Consider the following 13,478-nt stretch of genomic DNA (forward strand, 5'->3'; position numbering starts at 1 on the left):
AGACTACCTTTGTACAACAAAAAAGTCATTAATTATGTATAAAGTCGGCTTATGAGCAACAACTATAAATAGTTTTGTTTATATGAAAGTATTAATTATGAACAACAATTTAATATGAATGGGTAAGACTAGTACTTGCATAAATTTCCTATTTATGTACTATAAGATTAACCTTTAATGATAATTACTAATAAATATTTTTATTTATAATAATTTAGTAATACTTATGATAAATATTTATATATGAATGAGAAGTTGGAGGACTTGCATCCTTATACATAGTAATAACTCATTCTCATTAGAAACAAAGATGGCTCCTTGAAATTTTACTACCCAAAGAAAATATTCTATACAATAACAACAACATACCAAAATAGTTCTACAAAGTGAGGACTGGGGATGATAGAGTGTATGCAAATCTTAACTTCACCTCAAAAGTGATATAAAGAGGTTGTTTTCGATAGACCATCAATTCAAGATAAAAACAATCTACAAAAGATCTAATAAAAGTACAAGTAAAAAATCCTCTTTGCTGTCGCCTGCCCGCACCGCCATGTTGCGTCACCTATCACGCCCGTCGGTCCGGACAATGCCTCGCTCCAAATCTCATTTCTGCCAAAAAAAATTTCACCAATCAAATCGTAAAATTAAGCAAAATTTCAGAAAATGGAGGGATGCAACACAAGGACTTCCCAGGGGTCACCCATTGAAGTACTACTCTCGTCTCAGCACACTTAACTTCGAAGTTCTGATGGAATCCGGTGCGTTAGAGCTGGTATGATCGCATCCATCATTTCGAGCACTCTAAATTCTATTTAACCTCTTTCCTACCCCCTACCCGCACCACTGTGCTGCACCGCCTCTCACGTCCGTCTCAACCACGCCTTGCCCCGAATCTCATTTCCGCTAAGAGAGAATCATTCTTCAAGCAAATTGGCAAATTAAATAAAAAGGAGGATATAACACGAAGACATCCCAGGGGGTCACAAATCCTAGAACTACGCTCGCCCATGCACGCCTAACTTCGAAGTTCTAATGGGATCTGGTGCATTGGTGCTGGTATGATCGCATCTATAATTCTCAACATTCTAAACTCTATAAAACCTCTTTCCTGCCCCCAACCTCCTACCCGCACAGCCGTGTTGCTCCACCTATCACGCTCGTCCATCCTGCGTACCGCCCCTAGACCATCCCAACAACGTCTTGCCTCGAATCTCATTTCGCCAAAAGAAAAAAAATTACCAATTATATCGGCAAAATTAAGCCGAATTTAGACAAAAAGGGAATGCATCACGAGCACTTCCCAAGGGGTCACCCATCCTAGTACTGCTCTCGCCCAAGCATGCTTAACTTCAAAGTTCTGATGGGATTCGATATGTTAGTAATGGTATGATCGTATCCATCATTCCCAATACTCTAAATTCTATTAAACCTTTTTCCTACCCCCTTCCCGTACCGTCGTGCTGTGCCACCTATCATGCCTGTCCATCCTGCATGTTGTACTTCGCCTGTCCCGATCATGCCGCGCCCTGAATGTTATTTCTACCAAGAGAAAAAAATTCACCAATAAAATCGATAAAACTAAGCCGAATTTTGACAATGGAGGGATGCAACACGAGGACATCCCAGGGGGTCACCCATTCCCATCCTAGTACTAAGCTCAACCAAGCACGCTTAACTTTGGAGTTCTGATAGGATCTGGTGCGCTAATACTGGTATGATCACATTCGTAATTTCCAACACTCTAAATTTTATTAAACCTCTTTCATGCCCCCTGCCTACACCACTGTGCTACGCCGCCTATCACGCCCGTCTATCCTGCGCACCGCCACTCACCTGTCTCGGCCACGCCTCGCCCCGAACTCATTTTCACCAAGAGAAAAGAATCAGCAAAATTAAGCCGAATTTTGGAAAAAGAAAGTATGTAACATGAGTACTTCCAAGGGGGTTGCCCATCCTAGTATGAATATTGCCCAAGCACACTTGACTTTGGAGTTCTGATGGGATCTGGTGTGTTAGTGCTTGTATAATCGCATCCATTATTCCCAGCACTCTAAATTCGATTAAACCTCTTTCCTGCCCCCCTTTCCCTTGCCCGTACCACCATGTTGTGCCGCCTCTCATGCTCGTCTATCCTGCACACCGCCCGTCGTACATTCCTATCGCGCCTCGTCTCGAATCTCATTTCCTCCAAAAGAAAAAAATTCACCAATCAAATCAGCAAAATTAAGCCAAATTTCAGCAAAAGAAGGGATGCAACACGAGGACTTCCCGGAGGGTCACCCATCCTAGTACTACTCTCGCCCAAGTATGCTTAACTTCAAAGTTCTGTCGAGATTTGGTGCATTAGTGTAGGTATGATCGCATCCATCATTCTTAGCACTCTAAATTCTATTAAACCTACCTTCCCTGTACCTGCATCGTCGTGCCTGTGCCGCCTGTCACACTCCTCTATCTTGCGCGCCGCCCCTCGCCCGTTCTGACCATGCCTCGCCCCGAATCTCATTTCCTCCAATAAAAAAATTCACCAATATCGATAAAATAAAGCCGAAATTCAGCAAAAGAATGGATTCAACACGACGACTTCCCAGGGAGTCACCTATCCTAATACGACTTTCGCACAAACACGCTTAACTTTGGAGTTCTGATGGAATCTGGTGCATTAGTGCTAGTATGATCGCATTCATCATTCCCAGCACTTTAAATTCTATTAAACCTACTTGCACCATACCCGTATCGTCGTGCCTGCGCCACCTGTCACACTCCTCTATCCTGCGCGCCGCCCCTCACCCGTTCCGACCATGCCTAGCCTCGAATCTCGTTTTCACCAAGAGAAAAGAATATCACCAATTAATTCGAAAAAATTAAGCTGAATTTTGAAAATAGGAGGGATGTAATGTGAGAACCTTTCGAGAGGTCTTTCATCTTAGTACTACTCTCGCCCAAGCATGCTTAACTTCGGAGTTCTGATGGGATCTGGTGCATTAGTGCTGGTATGATCGCATCCATCATTCCCAGCACTATAAATTCTATTAAACCTCTTTCCTGCCCCCTGCCTTCTTCCCGCACCACCGAGCTACCGCGCCTGTCACAACCGTTCCTCCTGTGCGCCGCCCCTCGCCTGTCCCGACCATGCCTCGCCCCGAATCTCATTTTCACCAAAAAAAATTATAAATCAAATCATAAAAATTACGTAGAATTTTGGAAAAATTAGGGATGCAACACGAGGTCACTCATCCTACTATTACTCTCTCCCAAGCATGCTTTACTTCGAAGTACTGATATGATCCGGTGCGTTAGTGGTGATATGATCGTATCTATCACTTTCAGCACTCTAATTTCTATTAAACCTCTTTTCTGCCCCCTATCAACCGTCGTACTGCGCTACCTGTCTTGTCCGTTGATGAGTCTCTAACTTGTATATATATTTTTAACTTGTTCACTGTCAAGTTATAGTATAGAAAGATGTCGAACCCATGAAGATTGATTTATCTATTCTACAAACGTTTCTTGTTTTAATTACTATTTGAAAAAGTCATAAAGAGTTGAGTGGTGAATTAACTAATTAATAAGGTGATATAGAGAAAATATTTTTTTTCTTGATTTTTCTCAATATATTAAAAGGTGTTGGGATCCTGACTTCACTAGATATTTCTATACAAAGCAAATTTTTGTATTCCTCAATTTCTATTTCTTACATATGTATACATATCTCTCACGATTATATTTATATGTAATTACTGAAGATGAGCAATTAAATATACTTCTCTCGATTATGCAATTTATTCATCAAAATAGTAGTATTAAAGAATCAAAAATATGTATTGGACTGAAAGATATGCTCTCTCTTGTAGTAAGTCCCTTCCTGTTATCTTTCGATTATAAATATGTGTAGAAATAATTATAAAATACAATAGATAGATGTCACTATATTAACGACATATCAATACTCCAATTAACAGTATTACTTTTTCTGTTTCTCTCAATTACAGAATTAGTAATATGTTGATATGTAATACAATAAGATATATTTTAAATAAAGGAAAAAGGCTTAAACATGCCCCTAAACTTTGCAAAAATGTTCAGATATACCCTCCATTAAAAGTTTTGCTCACCAATGCCCTTGTCGTCCAAGTCTTGGGCCATATATACTCCTATTGTCAAGTTTTGGGTCATATATATCCCTATTGTCAAGTTTTAGGTCATATATACCCTTGTTGCCGTTAACTGCTTTGCTAAAAATTTTCAACTCTTTTTTTTTAAGAAATCATATTTTCACATCACTTTTTTAATTGTCATATGGCAGATAATTAAATTTACCCCTTCTTTTGCACATTAACCATCCGTCAAATGCTCTCATCTACCTCACAATTTCTTTAAATTTTTTCTAATTTGTCAAAAATTCTTTGTTGGGTTTTTCGATGCTTGCATAACCCCAAGAATAATCAAGTAAAAAATGAAAAAAGTCAAGAACACCCAATGAGAACTCAATGCGCAATTGCGATAAAAATCTAGAATTAAAGTACTTACCAACTACAAATTATTTTAGTATCATATCAACCGACTTCATTTTTCACACCACTGTCAATTCCAACATCAAGAATAAGAAGAATAAGGAAAATCTTAGTGAGAAATTGGGATGTAGAAGTGTAAAAGAGGCAGCCCATATAAAGACAACAAAAATAAGTTGTCAATTAAGAGGATATCTTTTGTATGTATGTATGTATGTATGTATGGAGAAACAGTTATGCAAGAATCTGAAAATACAACAAAAGATTTGGACAAATTAGAGAAAATCCAAAGAGATTGTGAGGTATATGAGAGCATTTGATAGACGTTTAATGTGTAGAAGAAGAAGTGGATTTAATTATATGTGATATTGCAATAAAGAAATTATGTGGCAAATATAATTTTTTAAGGGGGAAAAAAGGAAAAAATTGGTTGAAAAATTTCAGCAAAGCAATTAACGGCGACGGGGGTATATATGGCCCAAAACTTGGCAACAAGGGTATATATGATCCAAAACTTAACAACAGGGGTATATATGGACCAAAACTTAGACGACAAGGGCATTGATAAGCTAAACTTTTAACGAAGGATATATTTGAACATTTTCGCAAAGTTTAGGGGCATATTTGACTCTTTTTCCTTAAATAAAACAACATCAAACTACAAAGAGGATAATTATAAAACTTCAGCTAACGTACGTTAAATTTAGAAGTAATATTTTCTATTATATAGAAATATCAAGATCCATCACTTGCCCAACACAATAAAAAATTACTCCTTACTAGATTTGGTACTAGTAATGATTAAGTTTTTCTCCATTAAATAAGAAAATAGAAGAAATATTCAAGATGAATAATTTCGCTATTTAATTAAAAGCAAGAGCTACAATTATTTTCAACATAAAGTAACTAGAATAAAGAGCGAAGAAGAGCTTTAAAATATTAGAACTGTTCTTTTGCTCTCCTCCTTAATTCTCCTTTTTTGTTAACTTAAAGGGGATATATTTATAGTTTTTTTTCACACTTTATTATGGTTTAGTCTACGTAGCCCTCCTTCTTCATGTGTGTAGAAAGAAATTCTTTGACAATTTTTACTTTCTCAACATGTCTCTTCCACTTGGTGATGTGATGTAAGTAATGTCAATATGGCATCTGTAATACTTTATTTTCATTTTTGATGAATGAAACTAGAACTCCTTCCACGGCACATAAATTTGTAGTTCTTTTTTTTTTTTCAACCTTTGAATTTTTTCTTTGAAGCTCCTATAAGTTTTCTTGCAAAGTCCCAATATCAAGATTCTTGCATCATGTCTCGTCTTTTTAATTAAATTAATTATTTTTTGCCAAAAATAAGAAAATTATTAGTATTAAATTAAAAATAATACAATATTTATGCATGAAATTTTTCACTATTAAATTCCTCCACACTTAAATATTTTCTCCTCCTCGAGTAAAAAAAAAAAAAGAGTTCGAAAATATAATGGCTAAATTTCTTAAATGAAAGCATGAGAACCTTTTAGTGGAGAAGAATTAACTAAGAAGATCAATGTGACGTACGACATTTATCCATACTCATATTCACTTATTGAGAGTTGAATTAACAATATTTTCTAGCCCCAAGTATTTCTCACAAAATGATGAGACGTGCCAAATATATCGATATAGAACATAGGAAGGCACATGTAGAAAAAATTCGCTCACTCTCGACAAAGAAGTATATCATGCTGCCGGAAATAACCATAAGCTTGTCTATTGTGTGGTTACCCACTAATATAGGAGTTTTTGAGTTGAGATCATGTTGGACTTTTGGAATGTAGGCTTAAGGATAGGTAGGATACGTATAGATGGTAGTGACTCAAATTACCTTTAGGCACAATATTTCTTGCTCACGTGTAATTTCCTTCCTATTTTTTTTCAAACAATTTTCCTCTATTTCCTCCTCAAATGCAGTTTCCAAAGTGTTTTTGTTGCTCCTCTTCCCTTTTCTTTCAAGTCGTTAGAAAGATCAAGGGATTCAAACATTCAACTGTTCACGTATATTTTTTACTTTTAATTCACACTTAAAATTCTACATTCAAATCAATTCTCAAAATGATTTAAAATAGGGTGATCAGTAAGTCGTAAAATGGCTAAAGATCAAAGTTCGGTGATCAATAGGTAAGGGGTAATTTATTTAGGTTCAACAGGTTTAGTTAGGGACAACTTCTTCATAGTAGGTCAATTTAGATCATAATTTTAACAAGGAAGTCCTACTTTCATTTCTCAACTCAAAATCTACCTAGAATTTCGCTTCAAACCACATTCAAGACAAGTTCTAGATTTTCTAACAATCATGAAAACTAGGTAATATAAGTTAACCATAATATACACAGGTAGAGAACATCATCCTTTTTAATTACCAATAAGTATGAGTTTAGGAAGGTATTATACAACTCATGAATCATCCTCAATTAAATCAATTTTCTTAAGTTTCATGATTTTCAAATTAAAAAAAGTTTAGCCAATTTATTTTATAACAAAGAGAATAACTAAAAAGTACTAAAAGAAATTTCGATTCAAAATATTACGATCTGGCAAAGAATCGAACAACAAATCCATGAAAGTGTTATATATTGTAAATTTATTAATGAATCTTATTTCGTGATTAGTATAATTTTTTCTTTTCTTTTTTTCTTTTGACAAGAGTATGTGTATATATATATATATATATATATATATATATATATATATATATATATATACTAGACATTGAAGGGCCCGTGATATATTTTATTTTTTTATCTCAATTTATGTGAGACAAATATAATTTAGATAATTAATTATTAAAGTAATTTTAATTTTTAATGATTGTGATTTATAATACTTTTTCTTCTATTCCAATTTAAGTGACACTGATATAATTACGAAAGCCAACTTATGTGGCACTAATATAATTTCGACAGTCAATCAAATGTTTTATTGTGATTTATAATACTTTTTCTTCTATTCCAATTTAAATGACACTGATATAATTTCGAAAGTCAGCTTATATGGCACTCTATAATTTCGATAGTCAATCAAATATTTTATTGTGATTTATAATATTTTTTCTTCTATTTTAATTTAAGTGACACTGATATAATTTCGAAAGTCAACCTATGTGGCACTAATATAATTTCGACAGTCAATCAAATATTTTATGTTGACACATCATTTTGTGTTCATTTATGAAATATTATTAATTTTCTAATGTGACCATAATAATTAATTAGGGGTCATATAATAAAATCACGACTGAAGAAGCAAAGAAGACATGTCTTAAATGACTTATAACAACTAATTAGAATAAATATAATAAAATTACTATAAAAAATACTTGTGGAAAAAAGCATAAATGAGCCTCATATAAGAAATCAAGTTAATTTAAAAAATTAAATATTAATTTATTATTTTATGTTTATTTTATATTTTTTATTAAATATCATAAATTTTTAATACTTAAATAACCTGTAGTAATTAATTAGGTTGATATAATAAAATTACGATTGAAGCAGCAAAGAAGACATGTCTTAAATGACTTATAACAACTAATTAGAAGTGATATAATAAAATTATCTCTTCTCTTCCATCGTCTGTACTCTTCTACCTTCCATCGTCATTATTTTTTCTTCCATCGTCTTTTACCTACTATACTCCATCGCCCCATCCATCATCCTTTAAAATCTCAAATCTCACTGCTCTTAAATGAAGAATGCCTACTGGATAATTTTTGTGAAATGGTGATGGCACAGCAAGTATAAGGCTTGATTATATGTAAAATTTTATGAAGCTGGTCTTTTTATTTGTGTGAACTTGATCTGGATGGTTGCTTTGGATTATCAAAGAAAACTGAAAAACAAGTGGTTAAAAATTGAGTCTTTTAAGATGATTTTGCTGCTTAGTCTATTCATTAAAGCAAAGTTGATTCAGGTGTGTTCTATTGTTTTGTTTTGGTTCTATTTGCTTTGGAATTGTTAAATTTTTGTTTTTCAGTTCTATTTTGAGTGTGGGTTTTCTGATAAAGATTTGATCTGAGTTCTTCTGATATTTTCTGCGGTATTTTAGAAACGGGTGTTACAGATTTGGTTGGAGGTTCTTTTTAAGGTATGGCACCAACATTGTACTGAGCTTTTTTATCACTGGAACCCCCACCCCTGCTATCCTACTCTATCCAACAACAATAACAATATAACCAGTAAAATCCCATAAAAGTAAAGTCAAGCGTATGCAGACTTATCATTATTTCGGGGAGGTAGAGAGATTATCCTGTTTTTTTTAATTAAATATTATAAATTTTAATACTTAATAACCTATAGTAATTAATTGGGGGTAACATAGTAAAATTACGATTGAAGCAGCTGAAGCAGACAGGACAAATAGACATAACATATATATATATATATATATATTATCATCATAGGTTATGCACATTAAGGTATTATAAATATTATGCATTATTATATTATTATTTAATACTCTCTCTCCTTTTTAGTCCGTTTAAAAAAGAAGAAAAAAGGATCAAATATGTCACAAACTATCAGAAATGATTCATTTATGTCATCTGTTAAAAGTTGGGCTCATTTGCCATTACTTCTTAACGACAGTTTTCTAAAAAACAGTTTTGCCACGTGGCCTCTTATTAGAGATCCACATTATTTTTTTAAAAAAAAATTTAGTTTTTTTTTTTTTTAGTTTTGATCCAGTAAAAAGAATCCACCCACACCCAACCTATCACCTTAACCCACTTTAATATTACTCTTAATTTTGACCCTAGATTTGAACATATATAGTCATTTAGTCTTCGAACATGAAATTTACATATTTGAATACTACGTTTAAAATAGTATAGGTTAGAATAATTAATAATTTAAAATGGCAAATGAATAAATTGTGATTAAAAAATGATTTGTTTTGACTCTCGAAATTCGAAAATCATCACATAATTTAGGACGAAGAGAATAGCACATACATGAAGGACCACAACTTTTAATTAGGAAGAATACCTAAAAAGTCCTTCTAAATTTGGATTATAAGTTGTATAATTGAATTATTGGTAGTCTTAATTATTTCGTGAATTTGGCTATTTGGTAGCCTTTATACTCTTTAACGTGGACGAGACGTATTCTGCCTGGGTGGATTCTTTAATATACACATTAAAAATCCATTAATATACACATAAATAGGGCTGGACATATTTTGATTTAAACCGAATAAACCAAAAAATCGAACCGAAATTTAATTTTGGTTTGGTTTTTTTATTTTTCGTTTTGGTTTCGGTTTCAAATTTTAGAAATTTGGTTAAACAGTTTGGTTTTTGGTTTTACAAAAAAAGAATTCGGATAAACCGAAAAACCGAAATTATATAAATAATATATTATAATATATATATATAATTTAATATATATGTAAATATACTAAAAATATAATATAATCTGATATAACATATAAATATATAAATTATAATCATTTAGTAACCCTAAATCCTAATGTACTGCTTTGCTTTAGACCCTAACATTAACATGAAGGCTGTAGCAACGCTCAACTATCCTCAGTTCGTCAATTCATTTGAAATTTCAACATCGCCAACGACAGTCGTTTGCTTAGTTCATTTACTCAGTTCGTCACTACCGTCGGCAGTCGCTGCCGAGTGCGGCCACTGCTGTCACGCCAACGACGATGACTCAGCGAGGTCGATATTTTTTGTTATTTCATGCATGTTGAATTAATTATATTTGGGAATGAAAATTAGGTTTGAAAAAAAGATTATTTTTCTAAAAAAATCACCAATTTTAAATGTTCACAACTTTAATCTTTAAAACCGAAATAAAAATTCAAAATAACCGAACCAAATTTATAAAAACCGAACTAAACCGAAATAATTTTGGTTTAGTTATGGTTTTCATTTTCATTAATCCGAAAATTAAAAAACCAAACTGATATTCAATAATCAAACTGAACAAACCGAATGCCCATCCCTACACATAAATAGTGTCTGCGTGAGTAGGTACCAAACAACACTCAAAAATATGTGGACTGACGTACCTGGATAGTGGTCTTTTATTTATTTTATATATTTTTAAACTCTAACACGCCTAAAAATAAATTATGCTCAACGTATCATCCACGTTAAAGAGTATAAAGGCTACCAAACAGCCAAGTCCACAAATAATTAAGACTACCAATAATTCAATTATACAACTTATAATCCAAATTTAGAAGGGATTTTTAGGTATTCTTCCTAACTAAAAGTTGTGGTCCTTTATGTATGTGCTATTCTCTTCGTCCTAAATTATGTGATAATGTTCAGATTTCGAGAGTCAAAATAAATTATTTTTTAATCACAATTTATTCATTTTTCATTTTAAATTATTAATTATTCTAACTTATATTATTTTAAACGTAACATTCAAGTATGTAAATGTCATGTTTGAAGACTAAATGATTATACACATGTTCAAATCTAGGGTCAAAATTAAGAGTAATATTAAAGTGGGTTAAGGTGATAGGTTGGTTGTGGGTGGATTGTTTTTAATGAATCAAAACTAAAAACAAAAAATTAAAAAAATTTTAAAAAAAAAAATTTAAAATGACGTGGACCTCTAATAAGAGGCCATGTGGCAAAACTGTTTTTTAGAAAACCACCGTTAAAAAATAATGACATGAATGAACCAGTTTTATAACGGCGATGGCAGGAATGAGTCCAACTTTTAACGAATGACATAAATGAGTCATTTCTGATAGTTCAGTGGCATATTTGAGCCTTTTCCCAAAAAAGAATGATCCCTTTTCCTTTTTAACAACTTTTTAATTTTAACTTTCCATATAACATGTTTAAAATCACAAGATTGAAGCGCATTTTGGTACATTTGACATATCTTTAATTTAACACCACAAGATTCAAAAGTCTTCTTTATTTTCTTAAACTCCGTGTCAAGTCAAAATAGATCATTCTTTTTTAAACGGAGAGATTATATATTATGCATCCTAAATAATTAACCCAACTGAGAAAGGAAAAAAATTACTCCTAGTTGAGCTCTTACTAAAGAGCTCGTACAGGAATTTCAACTAGGTTAATCCAAAAGAAAGAAAAACAACCATCAGATAATAAGAGATTTTCTTTTTGCAAACAAAAATGGTGTTACCTTCCCCGCACTTAAAATTTACATAGTCCTCTATGTAACACTCAATTCGGGGGTATTAGTTCACTACTCTTCATCATTTTCATTGTTGTTCTCATAATTTTATGTTTTACCAGTGCTACCGCTGCCATCGGCTTCCATTTCAAGTTGTTCAAAAATCATATCAATATCACTACCAGCAAAAGAAACTGGAATATCAAGTCTTGGAGATGGATATTGATATGATATGTTTCAGACGTACGTCATGTTAAAATTGAAGTCATTTGTCTGTCGTGATGATTCCAGTAACTCATCAGGAATAAATTGTTGTTCCATTGCAAATTCCGACATTTGGTAAGCATCCATGGTTTGCTGCTACTACAAATTAGTATTTCCTAGTGGAAAACAAAACATTCGAGGTGTTTTCAATATTCCACATTAAATTAACAATAGAACTTAGAAGAGTTGTCCTAATGAAAGCAATATCTTCTCACATCTGTTGTTGAATAATAACAAGATTATCAATTTTATCCACGATCCTTTGAAGATGTGCAGCAGTTGGGTAGCATCTTTCTTGAACCTGAACTTGAACTTGCACTTGCTCATTTGCAGGTCTAACACAGGGCCCTAGCAAGCGAACAATCCGTATTCCAATGTCAGAGGTATGACGATATCCCATATAAAGAGGTGGTCATTTACCGTATAACCAAATCAGTTGAGTAATGCGGCCTACATTAATGGGATAATGATTTTTGATTGCGCACAACCAAGCAACCCTTGGTTCTCTCGAACCTCACCAGTATTTCAATTTGGTACAAGACGAGCATTCAGAAATACCATCCAAATCTTTGCAGGTAGGCTTAGATTTGTAGAAGCAAACCAGTCTCAATTTCCTCGAACATCAACGTGCCAATTGATTCCATTAGGGCAGAGTGGTGTTGCAAATATCTCACAAACTCCTTCATTCAACAACAGTTGAAATCGGTCATCATCCACATCAGGTGGGTCATACATCCTGTTGATAATTTCCGGAGCAAAACAGATGACGTCCCCCCGAACAGTCGAAGTGAGTATTTTCATATCCATATTGGCGTAAAATTCGAGTACTAAAGTTGGTATTACAGGACCTGGATTTTGAGCAAACTTCGTCCATCCAAAATGTTCAATTTGTTCCAATACCGAAGAATTTGCTCACCATCTTATGGTAAAAGAGTAAGTCTTCTTTCTTCAAAGGGATGACATTTTCTTTTGAGCCCATTTCATTGCTTCAGGTGAAGTGAAGTGGCTCATGTCAAGCCTTGCGAGAGCACTTTGAGTTCCTCGAACCATTTTTATCAGAGTGAAAGGGCAAGAAAGTGTAGAATTTTTCTTCTTCTTTAAAGCAGACACATTTTATAGTTGAGTTCTCTTTTGTGCAGGAAAAATTTTGAAGTACCTGTAGCTGATCTTGTGGGCACCTTAGATACAACAATAGTTTTTCTACTGTTCTCGATGTTAGCTACCATGTAGTCACCTCCCTTCAACACTCACATGTAAAGATCACATAGCTATTGAGTTCATTCTTGCTTTTCACAAAAAAAAAAAATTTTGTCAATGTACTTTTCAAGATGAACCAAGTATATTCTTCTACAAAATCTGACCCCCGTCTTTTTGTTTTTAGATCAATAAAATATGAAGAATTTGGTAATGGTCTTGTCTACATTTGGTACAACTTAAAAAATATTTTTATATGCAAATATATTCGTCCACAACAAAATAATTAAAAATAAGATAATGTTGAAGAGATCCATTACTACTACTATTATTAATTTAATTACATTATTTGAAAGTTTTA

At 33.2% G+C, this 13,478-nt stretch overlaps 1 long non-coding RNA gene, 2 other non-coding genes and 4 pseudogenes across 3 annotated transcripts; 1 reads left to right on the top strand and 6 right to left on the bottom strand.

Annotated features, from left to right (window-relative positions):
- Positions 1 to 671: 671 nt before the first annotated feature.
- On the bottom strand, positions 672 to 789 carry LOC124886068. The gene has a single exon (XR_007043217.1). It is a non-coding gene; the product is annotated as a 5S ribosomal RNA (ribosomal RNA).
- Positions 790 to 1,282: 493 nt separating this feature from the next.
- On the bottom strand, positions 1,283 to 1,401 carry LOC124886101 (annotated as a pseudogene).
- Positions 1,402 to 1,604: 203 nt separating this feature from the next.
- On the bottom strand, positions 1,605 to 1,729 carry LOC124886129 (annotated as a pseudogene).
- Positions 1,730 to 2,250: 521 nt separating this feature from the next.
- Positions 2,251 to 2,369, bottom strand: LOC124886029. Its single transcript, XR_007043179.1, has one exon. It is a non-coding gene; the product is annotated as a 5S ribosomal RNA (ribosomal RNA).
- A 197-nt stretch (positions 2,370 to 2,566) lies between these two features.
- On the bottom strand, positions 2,567 to 2,685 carry LOC124886128 (annotated as a pseudogene).
- Positions 2,686 to 2,888: 203 nt separating this feature from the next.
- LOC124886093 lies at positions 2,889 to 3,007 on the bottom strand (annotated as a pseudogene).
- An 8,460-nt stretch (positions 3,008 to 11,467) lies between these two features.
- LOC124900048 lies at positions 11,468 to 13,263 on the top strand. Its single transcript, XR_007057633.1, has 3 exons — positions 11,468 to 11,998; positions 12,257 to 12,856; positions 13,063 to 13,263. It is a non-coding gene; the product is annotated as an uncharacterized LOC124900048 (long non-coding RNA).
- Positions 13,264 to 13,478: the final 215 nt, after the last annotated feature.

Source organism: Capsicum annuum, chromosome 7 (assembly GCF_002878395.1).
Source record: "Capsicum annuum cultivar UCD-10X-F1 chromosome 7, UCD10Xv1.1, whole genome shotgun sequence".
Classification (NCBI taxonomy): domain Eukaryota; kingdom Viridiplantae; phylum Streptophyta; class Magnoliopsida; order Solanales; family Solanaceae; genus Capsicum; species Capsicum annuum.